At 44.0% G+C, this 27,990-nt stretch overlaps 3 long non-coding RNA genes across 5 annotated transcripts; 1 reads left to right on the top strand and 2 right to left on the bottom strand.

Annotated features, from left to right (window-relative positions):
• Nucleotides 1-345: 345 nt before the first annotated feature.
• LOC309875912 lies at nucleotides 346-5,773 on the bottom strand. Its single transcript, XR_014317093.1, has 3 exons — nucleotides 5,580-5,773; nucleotides 1,355-1,507; nucleotides 346-661 (listed from the first exon to the last, which is right to left on the bottom strand). It is a non-coding gene; the product is annotated as an uncharacterized lncRNA (long non-coding RNA).
• A 1,724-nt stretch (nucleotides 5,774-7,497) lies between these two features.
• On the top strand, nucleotides 7,498-24,550 carry LOC309875910. The gene is made up of 3 exons (XR_014317089.1): nucleotides 7,498-7,605; nucleotides 20,472-20,751; nucleotides 21,015-24,550. It is a non-coding gene; the product is annotated as an uncharacterized lncRNA (long non-coding RNA).
• LOC309875911 lies at nucleotides 9,805-16,707 on the bottom strand. Of its 3 annotated transcripts, none has more exons than XR_014317091.1 (4): nucleotides 16,558-16,707; nucleotides 13,903-14,144; nucleotides 11,456-11,533; nucleotides 10,251-10,266 (listed from the first exon to the last, which is right to left on the bottom strand). It is a non-coding gene; the product is annotated as an uncharacterized lncRNA (long non-coding RNA). The 3 variants fall into 3 exon arrangements; XR_014317092.1 differs by lacking the exon at nucleotides 16,558-16,707 and adding an exon at nucleotides 14,323-14,485; XR_014317090.1 differs by lacking the exon at nucleotides 11,456-11,533 and having other exon boundaries at nucleotides 9,805-10,266; nucleotides 14,056-14,144.
• Nucleotides 24,551-27,990: the final 3,440 nt, after the last annotated feature.

Below are 27,990 nucleotides of genomic sequence, written 5' to 3'. Positions count from 1 at the left end.
TAGAATAGAGAGATCTAAAACTGATAGTATATCTTTATAATTTCCTTTAGCACAATGTACTGATATTTGAATATCTAACTCAATCCTTTCTGTGGCAAATGAGTGGATTTTATTATGGAATGCAATGCTCTTATATGTTAGGAGCTAAAAAAAAAAAAAAAAAAAAAAAAGTGGCTTATTTCATAAAATATCTGATGTCACATTGCAATACATTCCAAAGACACAGGTGCTGAAGATGATGAAATGGAGCTATAAAATGGAAAAACTTTAGGGAATGCAGAGCTCCAATCCACTGACATTTAATTTATTCATTTGAATAATTGATTTACTATACACATTGCCCAAACACACAAGCCATTAAGAAAAGTTAGAAAGCCATTAAGAAAAGTTAGAACTTAAACATATCTTTGGGTTTATGACTACAGCTGAAGAGTTAGAGGAACGATATCCCAATTTTTACTTTTACATGTTCTTGAGGGTATTTTTTTTCTTTTATGCACAATTACACTGTTGAGCACAGTAATTCTTACTCAGAAAATAAACATGAGGAAAAAATTAGGCCTCTTTAGAAATAAACAATGAATAGGCATATAATGCACTTGCTCTGTTTATACACGTCCTCCTGAGTGCATTAGTGAAGGACACCAAATTACAAGACGACCTAAAAAAAAAAAAAAAAAAGACTATTTAACAAAGAGTTAAGTGAGACATTGACATTGGAACAAACCACAAAGCTTTTAGTTCAGTTTTTGTGCACAATAGCTATTCAGAGACAGTAATAATGCAATTCAAGATAAAAAAAAAGTTTGAAAAATATTCCTGCTTCTACTTAATTTCACGTAAAAACACTTTTAAAACAGCTTGCAGGTTTTACAAGCCACTGACATTATTGCTTGTCAAGACCTTCACACTAAAGAAGAGGTGTTCTGTCATGAGCTTGAGCATAAATCTCATTTGGTTACCCTGCTTTAGTGATTTTCCTGTCATTGCAGGAGTTTCTTAAAATCTTCCATGCAGACGATGGGGGGAGCCACCCAGCTTTCACTTGGGGGGTGTGGGGGATTGTTTCGAAACAAATACATGTCTAGCCTTTGAGGTTTCGGCAAATAACTGAAAAACATGAGCAAAAGTGCACCCCCATGAACCTTAAATATATTTAAAAAAAAAAAAAAAGGAAAGAAAAAGGACTTTTTTTTTCCTCCTATTTAATTATTTGTGTGGGCTTGACAATACAAGGACATAGGGAGAAGAAATATGAGAAATATGAGTAATGTGAGAGAATTTTCCGTGTGTATAACACAGCTATAAAACAGAACCCTTCAAGCCCCATGAAGTGAAGCAAACTGAAGCTTACCTCACCCTCAGCCTGATGCTGCCTGGAGATATAACAGACAGTGGCATCCTACATCAGCCTGGCGCTGCTTCATGATTAAGCAATCCAGCCTTTTTTCATTCTTTTGCCTAAATTCTTTTCACTCTCTCCAGCAGGCAGCCCAGCTACAAGATGCTAAAACAAAAGAACAAGGATTATAGTATTAATCCTCAGCAAATAGCCTCTAAAGCTACACATGAACTCACGTTGAAGACATACTACAACCTGCAATAGTTTTTTCTCCATTAACCAGTATGTCACTTCCATTTACATGCAGGACAGAAGATGCTGTAATTTAAATAAATAAATAAGGTTGGGGGGATCTCTTTGTATAAGGTCCTTTCTTGTTTTCGATAAACAAATCTGTTGACTCTTGGACACTTACGGAGCTTTTCCCAAGATATTCAAAATGTTTCAGCAATTACCTGTATTTCAGATAGTGTTGTATAATTATTACTAACAGGTAACTCCACATCACCAGGGGTGACAACATACAACAGTTTCTGCTTGTGAACTGTCAGATGTATAAAGTGCAGTGTCAGGAGCTGCTTTCATAACAAGAGAAATAAGAATTGCTGTCACTATTCACTGAAATTGAAGCTCACAAACAACTTAAATGCACACCAGTTTAAGATTCTGATCAGATGTTCCTGGACCCCAGCTTCCTCCCATATCCAGTGGGCAACACAGCCGGCCTGGCTGACAAGAACTTGGAAATATTTTGTAAAACTGATGAAAAAAGTGTCTGTGAGGGTTGAAACAGATTAGCAAGGAACTTCTAGGTGATGAATGGAGCCTGTCCCTGCAAGCATTCAAAGTTATCTTCATCTTCATGCCCACTGGGAATTGACTCACAGGTGTTTTAGGAAGAAGCAGCTGCCTACTTTGTGACATTTCAGCTTTTGCCTCCAGGTTGAGAAGGGATAAGATACACAACAGAGAGGAGACAGTCTGCTAGAGATATCAAACTGCATTTGCTACATCCAAGGTAGAGCCCGTCTGGCAAGTGAGCAGGAAGGTTTCCACATTTCAAATTCAAAAGGAGGCAGGTCCTGTCCCACTGACAAAGGGCTGAGAGTCTGAAAAGGCAAAAAGTATTTAAAGCAAATTAACGCCATTAGTTAACTTAGAGCTGCTGAAAGCTGCTTGACGTGGGCTGACATTTCTAGAGACTGACGTCCTCTGGTTGCAGAGCAGACAAAGCAGAGAGAGGCACGGCTGGAGCCCTGGAAGGGGCAAAGGGTGGGAATGTGCACCCTCCAAATTCCTGCCCTGCATCACGTCCTGCCTGCCTCACTCCGCACCAAGCTCCTCAGCCCTTCCTCCTGCAGTGGAGGCGCTCAAGGAAATTGCTCACCAATTGATAACACTTATCTTCTCAGTGCAATTTGAATCAATGAATTTAAATTTACATGTAATTACAGCAATGGATCAAGGAATCAATGCAATGTAAACCCATCTTTAGAGTTTGTGAGGGTTTCTAATAAACAACAGTCTGTCACCAGCAGAGTCGTAGCAGCATGTATGTAAGCAATATCACACTTCTGGTTGGAGTTTTCCTTTTTGTGAGCATAAAACAAACAAACAGGCTCACAGAGTATTTGTTAGCTAGAAGATAAGCACCAAAGATAACAATCTCTGACGCTTTATCTCACCTTGCCCTGATTTTTGTCCCCAAACAAATTAATATAGTGTCACTCCCTCTTCTAAGAATCACTGATGATTTATAAAGTAAGAATTGTCATTATTCCTATCTGACACACAGTGAAACTGAGGTATGTGGAGGTTAACTGGGAAGAAAGAAAACCAGAAAATGAGTTTTTAAGACAGCGCTGAGCTATTGACATCCACACCTGTACTCTATTTACTGAATCCAGAGTTTACTAGTTACATGTTTTTGCTGTTTTACTGTCACCTTTATCCTAGGAACATTAGTTATCTGCAAGTCAATAACAACTCAAATCTCACATTTTTATGAAGCGGGAGGCAAAATCCATGCAAACATTTTCTCCCTTCTTTCTTTTTTTTGCATACAACTTCAAACTCCAAACTCACTTTGTGGTCCAGAACCACAATAACACCCCCTGAGGAGCACACAAGTGGAGAAGAACAAGCCGAATGAGTGGCAGAGGGGCATGGCCCGGCTCAAAGAGTGACCGCATCCATTTATGAAGGCAGCTGAGGTCGGAGCAGGCTCCGTGCCGACGTGCAGAACTACCCCCGCTAGAAACAGAGGCTGCATCGCTTCACAGCATGCAGACCTTGTTCTATCAGTGAAACTATAGTAACTACATGACCACTGGGGATTAGCCTGACCCTGGGTCATAAAACTTGATCACAGCAGATTAGCAAACGACCAGGCCAGTAAGGAATAGGAGACCTTTTTTTCTTTCTTTCAAAGAGCGAGCATCACATACAAAACACTAATTCTGTTTCAAGTCAGACGTAAAACACACGCATGACAAAACAAATGTGTGCTTACAAATATTTTGTCATATTAGATTAAATTATAGCGCACAGACTAAACAGAGAAATCTGAAATCCAGGGCCTTGTGTTTGGGATAGCCTCGGAGCTTTTATACAAAGAGAGAGAGAAGTTTATACTTCGGCATTGCATGGCGCACAGTCATCTCATACCTGCCTCATAACACAAACACAGTTTGCTGTACAGCAGCGATGTATCTACCAGTGCAAGAACACGCTGGTTAAACTGTCAAAATCCCACTCCTTTCCTACGGAGTTGCCTCTGCCACCCTTCTGTGGTGTTTCTTGCCATTTCCTGATAAATGACAGCCCGGCCTCTCTTCCTTGAGGCTTACTGTTGCATTCAACTACGCCTCCATCATTGTTCTCTCTATTTGCACTCTGGTTTTTTATTCCTTTCCTTTTTTTAATTTGTTTTATGTTTTTGTCGCTCCCTGCACATCCTGTCCAGGCCCTGTCTAATAGGTAAAGCCGCCTCCCATTCCCATGTTCCAGTACCTCAGTCTCCTGCGAACACCACTCCTTTTGTGAAGCTCTCTTCTGCCAACCTCCTTACCAAAAACATTTCCACACCTTCCTACGTGCCTATTGTTACCCTGCGCACTGAGCTGCTCTGAGTCAAGTGGCAGCCTGTCAGGGCAGACAGCCGGCGCACGCAGAGGTAGCAGAGCGAGCTGTAAATTAATTAGGTCAGGGAGGGAGCCAGCTCAGCCTGGCGGCAGGCAGGGGGTGCAGGGGACAAGGGGTGCTCGGGCACTGGGTTCAGCTGGGTATGGCTGAGGAGCTCCTAGTGAAGGCTGAAAGGCAGCGGGGCTACCTCTGCCAGGCAGAAAGTACAGACAATGCTGATGTTTGAGGTCAGCTGGATGGGCTTTTTAGGCTACAAGTTATATGGAGGGTGGTAGTCACTAGATGTAGGGATCTGGCTCCAAAAAACCAACATATTGGGCTCTTAGAAGGGGCTTGATAAATTTGAGAAGGGGATCATGCAACATGCTTGCCAAGGCAGGAGTGCCTAGATTCATTAACCCACAGCTCCTTCCCAGTTCGGTGTCTTTATTTTCCAGGAAGTAAAGGGTGAGTGGTGAAGGAGCTTGTTGGACTGGTATAATTTTCACAAGGTGGAAGGAGGAGGAGAGAGCAAAGCAGCTCCTGAGCTTCAGGGCTTTTTGGAGAAGGAAGTTCCAATCTTTTCTTCTCCTTTTTTGAAATCGTAATGGCCTGGGGCTTTCTGTCCCCTAACATCCTGGAAAGCAGTACGCACCAAACTCTGAACGAGTCCTCGGCTAACAGATCTCTTCTGATTCTAGGACTGCTGATTGATGATGAGGAGCATGGAGGAGGTCCACGGGGCAGTGTATCCAAGGAGCTATAATGGGCAGCCGCCCAGGCTGGCAGAACTGGAGGGGCAGCATTTCTGGGATGCTTTCTGCAGAGCTGCTGACTGGTCAGTACGGCTTACTATGCAAATGTGGGGGGAATAGCAACAAAATTGATTTTGCCAGAACCGCAAAATAATTAGGACAATTCCTGCCCTGCAGAAAAGGTATATAGAAGAAGTTAATTGCATCAGCGGAGGGCTGAAAACCTGCACACTAACTGTACTCAGAGCAGCATGAGCAAGAAGAGGAGAGCTACGCCAGCCACGGGTGTCCTGAAAGAGCTCCTCTTATTTCTGCCGCCCACCACCCAGAGCACCCATTTCTACCTCACCTCCACCCACCGAGAGCCCCAGGATGCTTTCTTGGGAAGAGGATCCTCTCTCGGGGACATCCATAGGCAGCTGTGAGGCCTCTCAGACTGCAGCACTGAAGAGGCTCCCGACCAGAAGAAATAGCCCAGAACACATGGGTTTAACAGAGTCTCATGGAAGGCCTTGGTGGAGTCTCAACATCCCTCAGCAGGACCCAGCAAGAACAGGTGACTCCAGCGTATGTTTCTGCCCTTAACAAAAAATTCCCACAGAGCAGTTATATCAAAAAATTGTGTCACAACACCATACAACATCTTCCACCTTGCCCACCCTGGCGGCCCCTCCTTCAGTCCTAACATCTTCTCTGGTCCCATGCTGCTGCCACCCATGCCCAGCCAGGTGCCTCAGTGGCAGCAGCAGTCTCAGGGGACAAGGCCCCAAGCAAGTCGGGGTGACAACAGCACCGAGTTCAGGCTCGGGCACATCTTGTAGCTTTGCCCTCATGGCCCAAAGCACAGTGCCCTGGCTGGAGGAGGCGGTTACTTTGTCACAAGTGATTTCAATCCTCACCCTGTCAGCAGCACCCAACACTGCTACCACAACCACGTCTGGGTCCTAAGGATGCTGCTACAATGCCCTTCGCTCCTGTTCACAGCAACGTATGCCCAAACCATCATTAACCTGCTGCTCTCCTGCCTTGCCCTAAGTTGCCTAGGTGGCTTTGAATCTCAGAGTGGCAAGGACCAAGCTGCAGGGGCGGTCACCCCCCAACACCAAGACCCTCCCCAGCAGAGCCAGCAGGAAACACCTTTGCACTTTCATGTGCAAATTCATGAAATTGATTTCATGAACTGATCCCTGAAATACTGCAAGAGTTAATGAGCTAATATACAGACTTTATTATTTTTGTTTTTGTTTTTTTTTGTTTTAAGGGAAAACTCCTGGAATTCTTCTAAAGTCCATTAATTACCTGAAATGCTGCTGATGTAGGAGCTGCACTCATGAAAACGGGAGAGAAAAACTGATGTCACGTCATGCCTTGGGCAGGTTGGATAGCTCAATGTGGAGTGGGGGATAAAGGGAAAGGCTTTTCCGGCAATGAGATCTGTGCTGCCGGCTACATCGCAACACCCCACTGGGGTCCCCATTCCCCACTGGCAGCACCCAGCCCAAATGTCCTCCAGCAACCTGCCTCCACCAGTAGAGCTGCACCCCTGTGAGCATCTGCAAGCAGCTCCTCTTCTTTTCCCAGCCTCTGCTATAGGCCCTGAATAACCATTTCCCATGTGGGGTGTCAGTCCTGCTGGGCTCTCACCTCTGGGGTCCCATACCCACATACGCACCCCTTGAGAAATGGTTAGTTTTCAGCTGACTATGCAGTCTTTGGTGCCTGATAACAATTTAAGATAAATAAATACATGACAGATTCTCTTCCTGATGTCTGTGGTTGAGAAATGTTTCTGACAAGTGCCATTCGTCTGGTAGTTATAGCTACAAATATATTTATATTTGACTTGCACTTGACTTAATACCACATGAACTGGTGAGAGTAAAAGGACATTGATCTTTGCTTTACTGCTTTGCTTCACAACAAAGGAGTAGGCTCAAGAGGTGGGTTCACCACAGAATATTCATGGATTGCAGTTTGGGCAGGAACAGTTTGTAAACATCAGAAGAAACAGCAAAAAAAAAAATATTTGTGTTGCGAAACAGTAACATATGTCATTAAAAGAGAGTTTACTTTTCAGACACATATAGTGCTCCACATTGTTCCCAAGCTTTTCAAAAGGAAATGATTAGTGTTATTAGCACAGCAGTCCTCTTTTTCAAAAGCAGCCCTAGCCAAGGTTAATGTTTAAGAAGGAATTAAATATTAACTCAAGGGAAAGCACAGAAGTCGTAATGGTTTCAGACCATACATCAGACGCGCAAAGAAATTTTGCTGTGAAAGCAAAAAAGGGCAAGTATGGTTCCCAAAGCTAAAAATTGTGGTCCTCCTGCCTCATCGCCATCATGGAAGGACAGCGTTGCCTCTCTGCCTTTCACCCCGGGACAGGTAATCTTTCTCCTGCCTTTGGTTTAGCAATGACTCCTTAACAATAGAAGGTGGATCACAGTGACTTACCCTGCTGAGGAGGGCTGCAATTTGATTCCCAGCCTGAGATTTGCAGGTAAGATAAAGTGCAAAGGTGACTAAACACCACAACAAGCAAGGTCTAGCCCTGTGGCTTTGCCTGGAAGGGAAAACGGATTATTATTATAGCAGCAGATCTAGCAAGATCTGTTCCTTTTCTCCTGTTCCAGCTCCAGTACATGAAAATCTTTGCAGCTGTCTGAAGATGGTTTTATGGTGGCAAAATGACTTGTTGGATTAGTCCACAACATGTATTCTGCCCTGTTCTACAGTCATCCCTTACTCTCTCTCCCATCTTCATGTTCTTGCTGCAAACTTATGAGCAGAGAACAAAGCCATGAATATTAACTAAATGCACCACTATAAATACACTTTTTTTTTTTTTTTTTTACTGCATGTCGTGCTGAACTTCCAAAATCATACTCTCATTAATATGAATGCTTGGTCCTAGATTCTCAGCAGGGCTATATCAACACTATACTTTTCATCTTCAAAGCATTTTAAAGATATTAACTAATTAATTCACTCAACCCCTTTGGGGGAAGCCAATTATCATCATCACACTGTTCTTACATTTTTACAGATAGAGAAACTGAGGCAGAAAAGCAACTTATTCAGTGCCCCAGAGGAAAGGAGTGTGAGAAAGTTGTCAGGACTTGCAGACCCCCTGTCCTAAACCCAAGTTACTACTGGAGCTCATCTGCACTTCATCACTTGTCACTGCAGTGAGTGTACCCTCCTTCCATGCTCATGTAATCTTAAGGCAACTCTTCAATTCTCTAGTCATGGTAAGAAAGAAAAAAAGGGGGAAGAAATGGGAGAAAAACAGGGGGAAAAGGGGGAAACAATGGAAAGAAAAAGAGAGAGAGAAAGGGAAAGAAAGAGAAACACCAAAATAAATTAATGAGGAAAGTGACAACTCGCTGAGGCCAACTCAGCCTCATGGGCTGTTTATTACAGCCTGAAAAAAGACTTGCACTTACTGGCTGTTATGTGAGCAAGCGAAGGAAAACTCCTCTTCTCCAGGAGAGCAAAGCAGTACAAAATGAAATCTAAATTCTGGAAGTATTTATTCCTGGGAATGGTGATGTATGTGGGCTGTCTGTGGTACGCCAAATGACTAGGAACGCGTACAAATAGAAATCCTACACATTCCGGTTTGGAGGATGAAACTTGCATGGTTTTTGGTTGCCTGCTAAATAAATGCCTCTGTGAAACTCAGGATTCTTGAAAATCTCCTCTCAAGGGCCTGTCCCTCTTTCACCAGTGGATCCACATTTTCAAGTCTCTTTTATCCCTCCTAAGTGAAATCAGCAGAATTCTATGGAACAGTTTCTGGCCTGCACTTTGTCTTCTAGAAACCAGTACAAACTGCGTCCTGAGAGATGTAAAACTAACCTGGGCCTTAAAAAGCTAATTTTTAAGAGTGAAAGGCTAAATAAGAGATGTTCATAAGGAACAACCCATACATAGCTTGGAAAGATGAGTCTATGGACACCAGGTTACCTGGAAGTATCATTGCTCTGTCCATGACAATCACAATAATAACATCTAACAATTCAACTGAATTCTCAAAATCCAAACAGTAATTTACAACAATGAGGTATTGGTGAAAAGGTCTCCAAGGTCTTATAGAAATGATGTATATTTCATAGTCTTTTTCCTTTGGCTTCATTTTGTCATGTTTTACAGCTGTTCATCACTATTGGTTAACCTGTGTTATTATGACAAGAATATGAAATTGCTAGCATTTTAATCCATTGTATCACTGTATCTTTTTAAAATACTTTCTGCTCTCTGTAAACTGATCCATCTGCCTTCCGATGATGTTATTGTGGACTTTTTGCTCATTCGATAACTTTGAGCCATAAGCACAACTCCTCCCCTGTGCCCATCCCTTCTCACACGTCTGTCCGTGCTGAGCAGCTCAGTTCCCCAGCTCCTTCCAACCCCTGCCCACAAAGCGGCCGTATCTGGCTTGGCTTATCCTCTCTATCATGTGGAGGATCTCATCTTCTTGTTCAGTTGCACAATTTCTTGCTGCAAGCTCTTTTTTACAGAAGGTGTCAGACATGCACACATCAGCCTCTTTTTCAGTACTGTACATTTTATTTGAAACACTTTGTGGTTTACTATCAGAAGTTTCCACGATACCTTCTCTTGTGGCTGATGGCTACTTTCTGCACAAATGGCTTCACTCCTTTGCTGCGTCCGGCCAGATCTGCAGCAAGACTGGCCGAGATAGGAGACCACAGATCTCTACAGCAGTACCAAGGGCAGCAGGGCCATCCCGACTGCTGCAGCCAAGCCTGCAGACAGGCACCCCAGGCTGCTGCTCCAGCCCCTGCCCTCTTCCAAGGGAAGTGCTGGGTTGAGGCAGGAGCAGGTACTTCCCCACCAACACTCTTCAGCAGCTCTTTGCAGAAAGTACAAAGTTGTCCAGTTCAGAGGCAGCATTTCCATTACAAATGTTCATAGGGCTTAACTTTAAAATTTCCTTGGGTGCTTACATCTCTGGTAGTCACTATGTTTGTGTTGCTCTCTCCACATAGGCCAGCGTAACAGTATAGTGGGCAGAGACAGCTGTCAAAAGAGAAACATACAAATATTTAATAGTCTCAGGAATCGAATGGTTCAACATACCTATACCCGAAATTTAGATTTCTCACAAAATATCTTTACTGCTAAATATCCCTTTTCACTGTGAGCACTGGCTGAAGAACTCACGCTGCTGGGGTCAGGACATTTTAAGGTGGAAACAGCATCCCACACATGGCACTGCAAACAGCCACTGCTTTATCTCTGGTTCTGCTAAGGAGGTACTTCCCTGGCCTTCCCAACAGGTTGATAAGCCTGAGATCTTAATTTGAGACAGCTTCCACTCTTGTCTGTGTGAGAATACCATCAGTACCAGACCCCATACGTTACTAGATGTTATTGGCAGCACTTTGACTTTGATCTCAAATGCCATCCTCAACCATCTCTGTTTGCTTGCTGATGCCCAGAATGTGGCAAGGTAGGTGTTTTCCTCATCCACTTGCCAGTACCCTCAGCATTCAGTGCCAAAGATAACTGCTTTTCATTTTTGCCACTGAAGAGACTGGTTCCTCAATTGCAGACACTTCGTAGCGAGCTCCAAGGTGCTCAGCTTTGCACATCACAGCTTGGCTGGCTTCTCCATGATGACCACATGCCGATTCCCTTCATAACCCTTTCAACTGGCAACAGTACCTTTTCTTCTCTCTATTTCTCTTTAGTTCACGTTTTTTTCCCCCTCTTTAAGCAGCAATTACTCGGTGGGGCAAGTGCTATAGCAGCCAAATTCTTTAATCTTTTTCCAGGTGTAGGGTGCCTGGAAGAAATCTCAGACCTTCAAAAACATTTTGATAATCTTTCAGCAGTTTTGCTGTAGGGATACCACAATATATGTCTGTTCAGACTGGATTTCTGGAGTACCTAGTGTCTCTATAACATGAAACACTCGTCTGTCCCATTCTGAGTATCACTAGGTTTCTGCATGTACTCATATTGACTGCAAGCAGTGACTTTGTCAGTATGAATTTTGTCAGTGATTAATTTTTGTCAGTGACTTAGTCAGTACTAATTCCACTTTCATCTGGTAAAAGCTCCTCTTGGTGCTTTCCCTGTGTTTTATGCTGGCATAGTGGAATGAGGACAATCCATTATAAATATTTTAATATTTGCAGTGCTTGATTACATTTTCACATTCTTCCCTTTAATAATGATTGCAATGACTTTACCGATAACTCACCATCTATGTGGCATAGTTTCCTGTTTGCATGCAGCTGTCCTGGGCTGGTGTTGGACTGAGGTTTACAACCGCTTCACGCTATTATTCCAGAGTTAGAGCACTGTTTTGTATGTACATTAACATGTTTCCTTTTTTGTTTGCTTGCATATGCTAACAAATTTTCCAGTAACGATACTGTCTGCCACAATCGATGTAGGCCACGGTGTACTCAGAGCATTATTCAACACTCGCAGCATTGGTCCAAGTGGTCGTGTAGGCAACAGAAAGCTACCTTAGCAGTTCTCCAAGCACCAAACTACCTAACCTGGTACACCTGAGAGACAGTCTGATGGAGAAATAATTCTAATGCTGAGACTGCTAAATGCTTTTTTTCCCCAAAAAAATCTGCTTTGACAAGGCTCTCCGTATAATCTCTTACTGTACCAAACCATATTGGAGCACCAGAAAGCGATGGAAGACAAAGAGATATAACCCACTGGAAAAAAATATTAATAGGTCCTTTTGGTGGTAATACAGTATGTCTTCTCTGCCTTGGCAGTTCTATATGTAAAGGCCATAATCTTGCTGTGAAATACTATTTTACTTCCTGCATGCATGCACAAGACCATGTGAGAGAGGCAGCTGTGCATGTCTATCCTGAGCCTGGTCTGGAAAACCAATAGCATCTTCACGGAGCCATCCTCAGAACCGCAGCATTTCTATATTCCTGTTTCAATTAATCTAACGGCAGATCTGTTTATCTGCCTTGAGTAGATAAGGAAGTGAAACCATTTGAGTAGAAAATGACCATAAACCACAAGAGAACATATTGTAAGAGTTATTGATAGCAACCCCAAAACTCCTTTCAGAGTGTGTTACAAAAGCTATATACATACATACACAGCCACACATTGGAGTTCAATGGGACTTCTACCTGTGCTAGTAGAAGTAACAGACAAAAAGGAAGAGACATGCAAAGTTCAAAGTCTACGCTATCTGATAAGGCCTGTCAGAACTAAAACCAGGAGGCACTGCCAGAATTAAATTATTTCCTCAGGACAAGTCATGCATTCAGAATCAAGCAACATGGGTTGAACAGATAAAGCCCATTTGTGTAGCATAATAGTGGATGGGCATACAGTTCACCAAAATAGTAAATATATACACTCTCTACAAACACGGGGCAAAACCACAGACACGGCAGACAACATAACATCCTCTCTGCTGAGACTTGAACAGCAACAAAGAAAAAAGCCGAAAAGCAACTGGCTGATAGATATGCATATATCCTCCGAAAACTCTACACCTCTAAAAGAAAGGAGTTAAAGCTGTCTACCCCTCTTGCAAAGAGGGATTACGCTTGCTCCAACATGAAATCACCTTCAAAGACTACCCAAGAATTTCTGTAATACCAAGGCATGAAAAAATAACATATAGCCCTCCCTAACTAGAAAAATATTTTTTTTTACAGGTAAATGAGAGTTAGTCAAAACAAACAAACAGTTCAAGCAGAGACAGAATAAGTGTCATACGTGTGAAGAGACAAATTTTAAGGGACTATCATATTTTATATGCAAACAGACTTCACTAATTACGCTGAATTTTCCTATCTTGATTGAGACGAAAGGGGTGTTGTAATAGACATCCCTGCAGGAGGGCTTTATGAACAAACAGGGCTGCATGTAGGAACTTGGAGCTCTCACATTTCAGAAAATCCCTGATAAGAACAGGAGCCTTCCTGGGTGAACTGTCTCAGTTCTTGCCCCCTTATTCACAAGCATGGAGCAGTTACAAGGAGAGTGCTACCAACCCTACAACCCGACCAAACAGCTCTCACAGACAGTTGCAATTATTAACTTAATCAGACTAACATATATTTTCCTGTGATAGGTGCTGGATCTCTTATTTTCTTCAAACATATAGCTACTGCCTTTCCCAGCTACATGCATATTGGAGAAACAGTACAACAAGGGGAAAGGAGAAGGATTTACAGGTATTTGTCCAAAAAAACCCTGCAAATTCATGGTGTTGAAGGTTCCTTTTCATGAGCTTACTGCAAACATTCACAGCAATTTAGTTCCATCTTCAAGAAGGTTCCGCAAACACAGATAAAACTGCAGGTTCTTGTGCAAACATATATCCATTAATGAAGATATGCTAAAAGACTGGCACAAGTATTTGCATTGAGAGCATTTGCAGAGCTAATGTAAAAGCTTCTTGTGGTTTGGGAATTCCCAAGGCAAGCACCAAAAAATGAAAAATATATAACAAAAAAAAGTACAGCACAGTGTGAGCAACCAATGGAGCTAAAGCAAATAGCAAATATTCAAACCATGTGCAAGTATACTCCAGACTCAGCTATGCTTCCTTTAACCGTTCACTGAACAAGATGAAAAGTTGGTTAGAAAAAAAATAAATAATAGTAAATCAAAGAATGTCTGCATGGTATTTGTAAACAGAAAGGATACATCTGCCAAATGCATTTTTGCTGCAGTTAGCTCACTATTCCTCACAGATTCCTCACACTTCTACCTACAAGAGCCTCTGCTTGCTCTTTGCTTGGTTCCGTGGAGGAAAGGAGCACCAGGTTCAGGGAGTGAGGCTGGTACGCAGAGACAAACCTGTGCAGAAGGGCGCTGCAGAGATGGCCTTTAGCACCTCACAGTACACAAACACCGGAGAGCTTTTGTTGACTTTTCTCAAAATGCCCCTGTAAAACATGCAACCAACAGGAAAAAAAAAAAAAAAAAAAAAAAAAAAAAAAAAAAAAGAGTGAAGGACAGGCAGAGACCTTGGCAAGCATACTGCGAGACCAGGCACCCCTTTGTCCTCAGCACTGGGGAGCCACACACACTGTCAGCAGAGCAGTCAGCTTTGCAAACGCTCACCCCAGGTCGGCCGTGGTGGCCAGTTCCCCTCCTGACAGCAGCTCTAGTCTTGCTCTCTTCTTCCTCCCTCCTCCTCCCAAACCAGGGGACCAGCGATGATTTAATGCAGGGCATTCCTTGTCAGCCGGAGAGGAGAGGAGAGGAGAGGAGAGGAGAGGAGAGGAGAGGAGAGGAGAGGAGAGGAGAGGAGAGGAGAGGAGAGGAGAGGAGAGGAGAGGAGAGGAGAGGAGAGGAGAGGAGAGGAGAGGAGAGGAGAGGAGAGGAGAGGAGAGGAGAGGAGAGTTTCCAGCCAGGCCTACCGCTGAAGCCAACACATTGTGCAACCTCATCCTGAAAGGTTAGGGCAGCTCGGGATTCCTGGAGAAGTCATCTTTCGCTGCCAAGACATGCTTGTAGGAGAGACAGGGAATGAACTTTTGTCCTGCGTCTTGTGGACACATGAGGCTTGCTAAAACTGTCACCCGCTTATGACCTGCTGTCAGTAGTAGTTTCTGTAACAGAAGCAGCCACTTTTACTAACTGTTCAAAAGTAAAGTCAGGGCCAAAACAATCATAATATAACTTGAAATATTTTTCTGTTTAAAGTTATTTAAAAAAAAAAAAAAAAAAAAAAAAAAAAAAGAACCAACCAACGACTCTGTGTTTTTATTTGCCTTGAGATTAAACCAAAAGCTGGCCACATTTGTTTAACCTCAGGCTTTGGTGGACTGACATGCCTGAACAGCCCTTCACAGTGTCATGGCTGCAGATGCTGAGGTAACAGGAGAAGAGCAGAAAGTTGTAGCCCGTTGCTAAGAAAAGGCAGTCTCCGAGTCCCAGCCATGACCACTGCAGATATTCAATGTGGAGGAGAAGCTCCAGTGAAGGAGAGGAGAGCTGGGCTTGTGCTGGGATCTTCAACAGCATTTGCAAATGCAAGGAGAAAAAGGGGGTTGGGGAGAGACAGAGACGAAGGGGTTACCACAGGGAAAGAACTAGGGGAAATTTCAGGGTATGCTTTAGCTGGCAAAGAAAGAAACGTATACACACACTGCTATTCACATACAGTGACCTACCCAGTCACATACGCAGAGTGAGTGAGTTACAGATTGCAAGAATATAAAACAGTGGTCAAAAAAACACAATTTGCTCATAATCCTTAGTGACAATTAACGTCCCCTTCCCCAAATGTCCAATAGTGGAAGTATTTGCAATAACCAAGCCCAACACTGATACCCAGCACAGAGCCATGACACAAGAATAACGGGCTTAGGATGGAGCTGTGTGTCCTGCAGCAGTTACCATCCCTGGTCCCTCCCTGTTCTTCAAAACTTCTGGCTTGTGCCCAGCCAGCAAGGTCAGTCCAGAGGCAGTCAAGCAGGATAAGGTTAATGACACCGATTGCTGGTGTTGAAACAGCAGCAGGAGAAACTATTTTAGAAGAAAATGCAGGTGGGAGAGAAAAGGAGTTCATCTGAAGGAGCCCCTCGTCCCATGGAAATGAATACACACACCCTTCCTGGTTGGGTCAGCTGAACTCAAATATCCTGCTCCTACTGAACTAAAACTTGTAAATATTTAAGCCAGATGGGACACCATACATATATATGCGTGTTGTTTTTTTCCTCCCCAGCCCTCTGACCATGTGTGTTGATGCACCCCTGCCCCAGTTGCACAGATAGCAGGTAACACTCTCCTAGATATCTGCCAAAAAAAGGAACCAGCTCTGTTTACTGTTACCTGAGCTTGGGATTTCTCAGCTAAACAGACAACTGGCTTCCCTGCTTCCCTTCATGCTTTAACCGTATTTGATTTCACCACTTACAAAAATGTTTACATTCTGGAGGGGCGGGGGGGATAGAAGAAAATCAAAACTCATTAGACACATTTAAGTAGCAACATCTGTCCCCAGCAAGCGCAGCCCATCCACTTGGAAGCTCACGGGAGGGCAGCCCGGCTGTAGTGGAGCAGGAGGCTGAAGGATTGCACCCAAAGAGCTGTACACAAACTACAAATGACTCCAGTGTGCCGGGCTCCTGGGGCTGCAGCTGCATTCGCTGCCCTGGCTTGCGCATGCCCCGCGCCCTGCCAGCAGCTCCCCCACGCTCAGCAGTCATCGCCAGCACCCAGGGATGCGCGCTGACGATGATTCACTTATAAAGCCAAAAGCATCGCACAATTAAACAAACAAGCCCATTTAACTAGTCATTAAAATGCATGCTTGTGAAACAGGACTCGGGCAGAATTAGCACCAACCTGAACGCTCAGCCCAGCCATGCTGCGCCGTCCTGATTCCTCTCGCACGCCGCCTCCTTGCCCCAGGTTTTGGCTCTCTGGAAGATGCCCATGCTGGTTACGAGCAAGCTCACCAAGCCAGCCACGTCCTGTCTGCATCACAAAACCAAACCAGACCTGAAAAGGGTTAAGGGGACAAGTAAATTCTTCTGCCACTATTAAAATACCAGCAATCTTTATACAGCTTCAGGCCACAGCTACGATGGGAAAAGAGCTTTATTCTTACCAGTCTGTGTTTTATAAGCAGCACAGTTTTGAATACATATTACACCTTTTTATCAGAGGGGACAAATCACATTCAAAGAAGCTTTTTAAAACGCGTATGTATACCCACATTGTTTTAAATACTGTTTTAGATAGGCTGAACTTTTTTAACCCACATTAATTAAAGCATGCCAGCTGACATACGTAAAAAATGCTCTGTTTTCATGGTCTAAACATAACCTGAAGCAGAACATGTCCTTAATACGCTTTCTGATGGTGGTTAAGCCTTTGCTGAGATAAAATCTGTAGGAGACAAAAGATTGTTCCAGGAACTTGGGGAAACTTCTGTCCTACAACCAAAGCTGTTCATTGAAGCAGAGTAGGTGGGTCGCCGTTTGGGGTTTGCTCTTTCTTTCTCTTATAACAATGCTGCAGTTACAAAGGTGGCTCAGCAGGTTCTCCTAATATCACAACCCATTCCCACTACCCACCCACTTTTTTAGCAAGCTTTTCATATGCAGAGTGACAGCAAATCAGATACAATCATCCTATCGGTGTTTCTCAGCATCTCCCTATATGACAGGCAGCCTCATAAAATATTGTCCTTGTGAGTGGCACGAATGCTTGGCTCAGCAGACTGTGCTACCAGACTCTTATTATTTTTTTATTATTATTTCTAAAATACTTTTGCCTCCCTTCCAGAGACCTCAATCTGTGACGGACCGATGTGCATTTTTCGCGCTTATTTTTCATGCTAATTTGCAGACAGGTCAGCAGCAGCTGCTCATACAAAGGTCACTTCCCCACCTGTGGCCCAGTCTCCTGGGCAATGAAGACGTGTGTTTGTGTCTCCAGGTAGCTGCTAAACCTGCGTCTCTTCATGTGCTCTGATTCATGCAGGGAAAGGGCTTACCCTGCAACTTCTGCAGTAGCTCCCCAGGTTTCCCTCCCACACCTAGACTGGAGATTTTCACCCTTCCTGCCAGGACAGCCCAGCTGCTCACCAAGAGCAGCTCATCTGCCACAGCTGACAGCCCAGCACATGACAGCAAACCAGTGCGTGCAAGGGCGCAGCGTCAGTCCTCACCCTGAGCTAACCTGTCCCCATTTCTGCACCAAATGTCTCCAATGGGTGCTGCTTCTTCCGGGAGGGTGCCTACAAAGGGTTACTGCAGCTAAGAGCTCTGACTTGGACGATAGAAATACCACACTTGCAAAACACCATACCTACATTATTTTGAGTAAGGAGTCAGGACACAAATCTCCCTTGAATCAGGTCACCTGGACATTTAGACCTCTGTAGGCAGAAGGTTTTATGTGCCATGGAAGCGATACAACAGCATATGAATACTCAGTCTTTGCTGACCCCAGGCAGTTAGCCAAAATTGTTTCCATTAAGTGGAAAAATTGATGACAGCCTGTTCTCTCATTGATGCAATGTTTCTGTACAAAAAAAAAAAAAAAAAAAAAAAAAAAAAAAAAAAAAGATCATAATTCAAAGTCCTACTTTTTTCAAACAGAGAAAGACTCAACGAGAGATTGTTGCTTCGCCAAGCTTCAAGCCCTGTGCAGTGAGAACTTAACCCCAAAACCTCTCTCATTCTCTGCTGCTCTGTTGAAACAGGCTTTGGTAGCTATGTCTGGCTGGCGTTTATTGTTTCCCTCTGGCTCAGTTTCCCCAAGCAAAGCCCCATACAGCATCTCCCCCTTTCTGCTCAGTGAATGGTGGCTGTTACTCCTGTTAGCTTCAACTGGGCAAGAGCCCTGCCTGCAAAAGCAGGTTGCTTTTCATGCTGCTTTCCCGTTCTGGCCTGCAGGATTTGCCTGTCCCCTTCATCCCTGCTGTAAGGAAGCACAGCGTTTTCAAGCAATGCTCTGGGATGGTCACCGCTGTCCAGAAGTCACACTGTGATGTTAAAATATACAAATGCAAGCAATGTGGGTGGATCATCCCTGTGAGCTCCCTTCAAGCTTTGAAGAACCCAAGCATGGAGCAGAAAGAAGAGCTTGCTGTCCTACACCATGGGAAGGGGCTGTGGCCAGCGGGTACCGTCCTCCTCTCCATTTTCAAAGGGCATCCTGAGATCAAGAAAGTTACAGGAAAAGAGCAGCTCATGTTTTCCTTCTGTAACCAGTGACAGACCTAGCTGGCCGCCACACTGGGCTGAGCTCTCACCGACACAGCCCGACGACGGGGTTACGTCCTCCCAGTGCAGGGCTCGCGGCAGATCCTGCCCAAGCGCTCAGCATGCTGTGGGTACGGCGCTGCAGGATTTTCTTGCCTTTCTTCCTAGGCCTTTCCCGTCAGGTTACTCTTGCTCAACTACCTTCTCCTTGTAGCTGACTTGCACAACCTAACTATATTTTTTCCCTGGGGGGGAAAAGGCAACATTTTGATTTAAAAAAGAAGTCAAACTACACAGACTAACACAGGCATTCTGAAAAAGAGCAAAAGCGAAGCAAAATTTGAAATTCCCAGTCAATCAAAATTTCAAAATAGAGTGAATAATATCAAAGACAGAACTGAAGTAATTTCAAACCTTCAAAGGCTGACTGTAATGGTATGGAAATGGTTTTCAATCTCTCGTTGCAAATAAGGCTTATTTGAAATTAACACCTTTTTGTGAAGCGCTCTATGAATCAGCATTTTCCAGTGGAAAACTTTCCATCCAAAGATTTCCAACTCGTCCTACAGCTTTACTGAGCTTGACTTTCTTGCCTTTCCTGTACTATGTTTATTTTACCGTCCTTACATCATGTTTTGTCTCATTCTCGCAGTCATCCTTTCTGTTTCTTCCCAGCTTGACAGGCCCAATATTTAAATAATGCTAATAAAACTCAATATAAAAGCAAGAGGCTACTAGAAGAAACGAACGGCTAGGCACAGGGCTCAGCACATTCCCCAGTCACATGGGTGTAAATGCCGTAAGAGAGGAATGGCTACAACTGTCCCAATGAAGCCATTCGCACTCTGCTGCTGAGTGAAGATGCATCTTGATCATTTTTACAAAAGAGCCCTTCCACTCATGTAGTTTTATAAATTGATCACAGGAACTGAAGAGTACTTTTATTTATATTAGAATGAGAACCAGCTAGAATACTGGTTGGTAGTGTACAGCTGTTGTACAAATCACACTGTAGACAGACTGAGGCACTACTGTATGCTCAGGGAAGGAAGAGAAAGGGGAAAAGTAAAGCAGGAAGGGCTGAAAGAGGAGTGATGGCCATCTAGAGAAAGAACTAAGTCTTGCGTATGGCAGGCCTGCACCTTCTTCACATAACTATGAATGTTCTGGTTCATCCGCCTGCATACAGATGAGCTTCTGCTTCTTTCCAAGATCCTGCTGAGACCTTGAGGTGCCTGACTCCTTGTGGCAGTAAGATCCCCAGCATCATTACCTGTTGTAACTTACAATTAATGGTAGCCAGCCCTGAGCAAGCTCAGGTCAAATTCGGCTCTGCCACATGTTAATAAGTGAGTAGTATTAGGCACAAGCAAGGGAGCACGACAACCCTGGAGACTGCTTTCTTCAAAAGCACTGCCACCAAGGCTGTAAAAGGAATTTCTGTGGCAGACAGAATGGAGCAATTGCCCGTATAACAATCACGCTGCAAGATTTTTGGCCTGATACGTAAAATGAGACAATGGCAATCTGATCTCTGTCTTACAGAAGTTCTGATCTAGATGCGTGATTTCACAAGCTGCTTTATGGAGGCGGTTCCCTGAGCTTTACGGAGTCCCACTAAAGACAACAGATCTTCGTAATTCACCTGGAGCCCACAGAGGGAAGCACAGCCCAGCGGCATGGTGGCCTTCGGCCAAAGGATGCATTTCTAGTAAAAGCCTGCAGCCATCCATCTTCCGCCCAGTCTGATACCCGGATTAGCCATCCAAAGGAATACGTGCATACCAAATAACTGCAGGGAACAACTGAAAGTGGCAAAAACCTGGTAAGTAGTAACCAAGACTCTTCTGGCTTGTTCTCTAATGTTAAATTAATGTTAAATTAATTTGAGTAACATGCTGCTAAAGTAGTCTTTCCTTTAGGAATGCTGTAAAAAGTGAGTTCCCTTGTGTATCCAGACCTAATGGGACCATTATTGGCCAAGTCTGGAGATCTGGAGAGGCTTGACATTGATAGATGTAAAAGGATCAGCACAGTACATCAACATAAAAGCTAAATATGTTTTACAGCTTTTTGTTTTCTAACCAGCAGGGAATGTGAATTCTCACAGAGATCATATAGATCTGTAACTCATCAGCAAAAGACAGCCTCTGGAAGCTGAAAGAAGAATACGCAGACCAGAAGAGATCAGCAAGCTCTTGAGCAGAGGGGTAAAAAAGTATCACTAGAATAACAGCTTGGATTGGCATAGCACTCCATCACCTGAGCTTCCTTACCACAGCTGATGTCTTTATAATCACCAAAAGCATCACCCTTCTCTCACAGAAACAGCCAAGTTCCTCCAGCCCGCGTAACGGAGCAGCTCACAGCAGGACGTGGCTATGGCCCATCATATCCCTCTTATGACACAAGTGACAAATGTTCCAAGCAGGAATCCATCAGGATATCCATGCTGGCATTTCTAGTGGTCTGGTCCTTGCCAGAGGCTCTTTAATGAATGCTAGTTTTCACTATTTAAATCTGATGTTTCAGTCAAAAAGTAAAAGGAAAAAAAAAAAAAAAAAAAAGGCAAAAAAATGGCATTTTTCAAAAGCAAGAAGTGAAAAACGCCAGCTGATGAGTATTAAATATGGTCAGAACAGCTTTCCAAAAGTCTGTTTTGATAAAACCACAATTTCTTCTTAAAATTCAATTAATGCTAGGGAAAGTCCCACAGGAAAAAGTATTTAAAATTTAATTGAGGAAACTTAAGAAATGTCATTTAAAATCCCATTATATGACCTTTTATGTTTCTCACCATTATAACATTGCCTACAATATGAGCACAGAATAGCTGCATTACTCTTTTTTTTTTTTTTCTGCCCCAGAAATCCAGTTATGGTTTCAATTCATCTATTGATTGAAATAACATTCCTTTCCTAATTCAAGATACCACACACGTTTGCAGCTGAAACACCTCGACGATATTTTGAACATCTAACAGACAAAATCTTAGAAATTAAAGCTTTGGGAAAATGAAGGTGAATGAGGAAGTCACAAAAGCAGTAATTTTAATCTCGACTTCAGACCAGCAGCAAATTTCAAAGCAGCAAGATTCTTCACAAAACATCTCATACATTTGACTGGTTCCACAAGACAGTACTTTTATTGTTTTTAGGGAAAAGCTGCCTGTTGCCGAGCAAAACAACCTTATTTCCTACGTGAGTTGTCTTGAAGAAAGATTTGCTTCAGTGATGGCCATTCCACACCCACTTAGCCTCAGGAAGACTGGTCAGACTATACCACCTATGGAAAAGTTACCTGCATCTGTGTGCATCCTCTTAGCTCCTACCTCTGTGAATCAGCAGATGAAACAGTGCCTGGCTAAAGGACTCCTTTCTTATCTTTCATCCTGTGACCTGAACAAAGACTTTTTATTGAAATCATGTTGAGCCAACTGGGGGAGTCAGAAATTTGAGACACATCTCTGTGTATGCCCAGGAATGCAAAGCTGGTTACAGTACAACCATAACCATATAAACAAAACTTGCCATTTGAGGGTACACTTGTGCTCAACTCTCCCTTTGCATGTTGGTAGGATGCTGGGGAGACATGATTGCTGACAGAAGCAGCAGCCTCACTATTAAAAAGGGCATCGGTGCAAGGAAACATTGCTGGTTTCCTAGCGGTGGGAAGTGAGCGAAGACTGTTCCTGAGAGATGAAAAAGTCCAACTGTAGGTTAGCAAGGAAAGAACAGAAAGAAAGGGGTGGGTCACCCTCATAATTTAACTTCATGTTCTGCACCCCCAAACTTATTGAAGGTCATAAAGTAAGCACAGTTTCTCTAATCTACACTATCCCACAGAACACTCTTCCCAGCATGTGGATTTCCATGGAGATGGTAAGAAACTATATTACATATATATTGTGTCTAATTACACACAAAAGTGGGGTGGGCTAACAAGGAAAACACTTTTTTTTTTTTTTTCTTTTTTTGTGTAACGTCCTGGACTATTAAAACATAGACATTTTGTTAATTATGGCTGTGTAAGGGGACTTTCTCTGTGTGTGTGTGTGCACGCACGCCTTGCCCTAAATCTCCTACAGACATGTTTATAGAAGGAAGGATAAATATTTTTCCATAGCTTCATGGAAAATTACTATGAGAAACCTTGGAGGAACACAGCTGTGGGGTCCTTCATTACCTCAGCACGAGCAGGGCCTTCTTACTCACTGACATTTCATTGTGCTTTGCTGGGTACGTACTCCCAGGTGTATGCTCAACCCTTCTGAAACACCACACCAAAAGGATCAATATTTTTCCTTCCAGTTAGTATTTTTGAGAGAGCCATCAAGGAGAGCATTACTTTCTCACCCAACAGACCACATACTGATTCCCAGACTTATGCCCAATTTTATAACAAGAGACAAGGGGTCAAGGGAGATGCCCTAAGCCAGTACCCAGACACACAACCCTTCTACATCCTCATTTAACTCCAGAAACCTAACAGCATCCTAGTATTTCACCTCCCTGTGCTCCACGCTCTGAGTTCAGGCAGATATTTTTGTCTTACACCTTGTCCCAAACTGCAAAAATAACACCTTACTCCTCAGAGGTGGCTGCATTTTTGCAGCATGTTAAAAACCGCTCTGGTGCTTCTCAGTAAATCTGCTAAAGATGCTGGGGATTCTCTGCAATGAAAGGCTCTTTATAGATGTAAAATACAGTGTAAACAAAAACCATGCAGTAAAAAAAAAAAAAAAAAAAAAAAAAAAAAAAAAAGGGCAACCAAAAACACACACACAGAAACTGGGCATTTCTCACTGCCCCCCAGTTCATTGCCTCTGATCCCTCAGATGAGACTGACCAAGACTGGCATGAAGCTGATGGCCAAGCTGTAGAAATAAGGAAACAGGAAAAAATAAAACAAAATCCGGATAAGAAAACATTTATTATTAAGGGCTCACTGCCTACTAAACAGTTGCTAACAGATAAAAACACCCTTCACACCAAAAGACACTCAATCCACTGTTTCTTCATACCAGCTTTGTCAGTGCACATGTCAAAACAGCTGGCTGAATAATTAGAAGGATAGTGGGGTTTATATATTAAATTTTTATAGTGTGAATATTTTCATTCTGTATAAATATTGGTTTAAAGAGAAAACCGGAAGCTTCAGTATACCAGACAGGCCAGCAATTCTAGGAGTGAATAAGACTTTGATACCCAGGTCTTAATACCAGTAGCCTTCTTTAGCATCTTTGTATGTGTTTGCTGATACATCAGCCCACCTCACGAAAATTCTACATATTAATCATATTTCCTCAGTAATCTTCCAGTTCTGAGTTATCCTGTTGACAGTGACGTGCTGAATTTGAGAGACTGATGCTAATAAATAGAAAACTTTTTTCACAGATTTCATACTAAGCGGAGAACTGGCCTCTTTCTCTTCAAGATGATTTCATAAAATTCCTATGAACTCCATCCAAGTTAAAGGTGCTCAAGGTCAGAGGGAAGAAGTTGGTGACACTCTATACAAAGTGATAATTTTTTTCTTTGGGACTTTAAGGATGCTCAGTTTCAAATGGCTCCTCTTGAAAAAGAAATTTAGAATCACTCCTGTCATTCCTTCCCTTTTTAGCATCTAAAATAAATCAGGAATGTAAAACCAAGAAAAACTAGTTTGTATTGTTTTTCAATGCAATTATTAAAAGTTTTCTGAAAAAGCAAGCATTCTTTTGCTCTCTCTCTCACCCCTTGAAAAAAGAAAAAATTTTTAGTTTTAAAAAATATAATTTCTGGAAAGAACAAAACTTCCACTGACCCAAGTCAATTGCAAGGAAAGGAAGTAGGGCTGGCCAATTGCCTTCCCACCCACTGCCCAAATTCTAAGGTATTTGTAGAGGAAATAACTTGGCCCTAGAAGGCACAATCCGTTAAGTCAATAAGGTTGCACTGACTTTACTGGAGTTTAGACTAGCTCCTGCATGAGAAAAGGACAGCAATTAAGCACCCAGATGGTCAGACGTGTCCCTGCAAACGTAGCCAAAGTTCAGGGATTTGGTTTACCCACTCGAAAACAACACACTTGATCTATCTGCTGAAATGTAGTTCTGTGCAAATCGCTGCCATTCCACGGCCTCCTGAGATCCCTCCACCTCAGGGTTCCCCCAGGGCACACATAGGGGCCAGGCCTCCACCTCCCCGCACCACCCGTCCTGTTCCCAAACATGTCCCACGCCACAGGCACCCCGTGCTCTCCCCTACTGCCCAGTGGGAGCCGGGCAAACCTTCCTTCTCCTCCTCCTCCTCCTCCCCCTAGCCACACAGAGAACAACTCCCTCACTGTGCTTCATGCTGGAAAGGCCACGTGTGAAGGGGGCTGGAGAAGCCCCAGGCACCCGTCTGAGAGAAACCACGGCCTGACCTAGCGAAGGCAGCAGAGGCACTCGGGGCTGGGCATCCCGCCTGGCCCTGGGTTTTCCCCTCGTTGACAGCTCTTCTGACTCTGCCCCAGATCAGCAGTGCACCAGAGGCTATTGAAACTTCAGTGCTGGTCAGAAACCACCGACAGATGTAACCACCAAGCACACGTGCGTGGGCACACTACCAGCAACGGAGGCCCTGGCTTGCGCCGAGCCAGCAGACGTAGCTAGGAGCTTCTGCTTCCTCCTCCTCTTCCTCACCTGCCCGCAGCAGCCGGTGACTGCAGCCTGCTGCTGAGTTTCCTCAGCTGGGCCGCAGCGCTTCGCGCTATCGCTCCTGCTTCTCTCATCCTATATAAATAGCAGGCAGCATTAAAATGATAAGATTGTCAGGGAGAAGGAAAAAAAATGTTTTCTCTAGAGCCTCCCATTTCAGGCCTGTAATTGAGAAAAGCAAACACATATTACATTACTGTGATTAGTATTGAGTGAAACAAGCTCCCGTCTTCTGTTTCATCTAAGTCTCTTCACGGAAGGCTGAAGATAAGCTGGTTTCTGCCTACAGAATAGGCTTGGGTGGCTTTTTTCTACAAGCAGCTAGTCAGTCCACACCCTCACTAGAGGTCAAATTAATACATTAAAAGAAAAGAAAAAAAGGGGGAGGAAAAAAAAGCTTTCTACATGTGCTGTCAGTACTTATCTTTGCAGCAGAGCTGTGCTGAGTGCTGCGAAGCCCTTCTGCTAATAGCGCCGTGAGGCACAGATCGAGAGCCTGCCCCTTCCCTCACTGAGCTCTCCCGACGCCGGCAGCTCGTAGCCTCCAGCGCTTTGATGGTCTGGAGCTCCAGCTACGGGAGGGAAGCGAGCATTTAAGGCCTGAACTCTGCTAACGAGCTCACTGCTGTAATTTATTACCAGCACAGTCCTATTATAGCCATCAATGGCGAGCGCTGTTGCTTTATTTGAGGCCCTTCATGAAATGGTGCAGTTGCAATACCCCCTCAGATGATCCCAGGGCCTTCCCTTTTCCACAGGCTTTGGTCCACCTTCACGCTCTGAGTGCTGCCCACATCCCACCCCTGCCTTCCTTGCCCTGTGGGTGCCAGCACTGCTCCTGAGACAGGTGGCTTGCCACCAAACTTCGATGTCTTCATGGGGAGCTTGCTGACCGTCTGGCCAGCCATTTTATGGCCTGGGGTGCGCACCAAGGCCAGCCCAGCCCCTGCCAAAACCACCCGAAGCCCCTGCAAGTAGATCCCCTGCTTCTCCTCGTGAGACAGGGAATTGTTTCCATGAGCATCTTGCAGTTCAAGGGATGGCTTTCCATCTCCCCAGCAGCCTGTGGCATCTCAAGTGGCTCAGAATTACCTACATGAATTTATTTATTTACTGGCAAAAATAGCCTTCTGAACTGGAAATGTCTGCCAACTTTTTTTTTTTTTTTAATCTTTGAAAGCCTTGTTTTCCTAACCAAACAAAGAAATACCCAAAGAATTCAGTTGCATTAGTCACTACACATAACAGTTCTGTCTGTTAGGAACTTTCTTTTTTTAATATTTTCTTCTTCTTCTCCACGGCTAAGAAAAAAATGAGGGGAAAAAAAAAAAAAAAAGGAAAAATAGCGAGGAGAACATAAAAGGTATTCATTAAATTAGTTTTAATTTGTGCACAGCAGATTTCTTCCTGGCATTGCACATGTGCAGCTCCATCTACGCTCTGTGGCATTCGGAGGAGGGGAAGACGCTGAGCACTTTGCAGCCCGGGCTGTTTAATGAGGCTGTGGTTGCAGCCACAGCTGAGCTTGGTCTAACAGCTACTGTTGACTAAAGGGGTAATCCTCCCTGCTTGTGACTCCTCCTGCCTCTCTGCACCAGCTCCCCTGCTTGCAAGCAAACTTCCCGGAGCCAGCTCAGCTCATTAAACCAGGGGAAAAGAATAAATTCAGCCTGCCAAACATATATATATATATATATATATTTTTTTTTTTTTCTTCATAAGTGAACTGAACCACCTGATCAGCCAGGTGCTGCTGCCTGTGCAAGCAAGGGGCAGGACCAGAGCTGTGGGGTGAGAGGGAAGAGGGAACACATCCCTTGCAGTGGCAAGAAGCTGCTCCATTGACACACCTGCAGCACGGCTGAGAACCCCTTGATAGTCTGCTGATGAAGGCTGGCTGAGCCACCACTGCTTGCCCAGAAGCAGCTGAGATGCACGCATCCCCTTCCACCTCCAGCTTTACCAGCCTGCAGTCTCCAGTGGAAAAGAAGTGAGAAACAGCTGAGAGAGCAATGTCTTCAAATCTCCCACTCCATTTCTTAGCCTACTCCGTGTCCCAGCACTGCCGGGGCGCTCAAAGCTTGCTAAATCCTGCACGTCAACAGAGAGATCCCAGGCTGCAGACATGCACTGTGATTTATTGTTTCTGTGCAACTTAATTAGAGGTATTTGGAGAAAGTCTTCAGAGGAAAGAAAAAAAGACCACAGTTGGCTCTTTGCAATATTTTTAACACTGTTTGCCAGAGGAAGAGGTTACGGTTGTGTGGTGTACCCGCCGCACAGGGCCAAGCGGCAGCGCAGAGCAGCGAGCAGCACTCCCAGCTCAGGGCGGGCTAGGCAAGGGGAAGCCCTCAGATGGAATGTCCCTCAGACCGGGACAAA

This window comes from Aythya marila, assembly GCF_965140915.1.
Source record: "Aythya marila genome assembly, chromosome: 3".
Taxonomy (NCBI): Eukaryota; Metazoa; Chordata; class Aves; order Anseriformes; family Anatidae; genus Aythya; species Aythya marila.
Note: the sequence above shows the minus strand (reverse complement) of the source record. Positions and strands in the feature narration are given on the sequence as shown.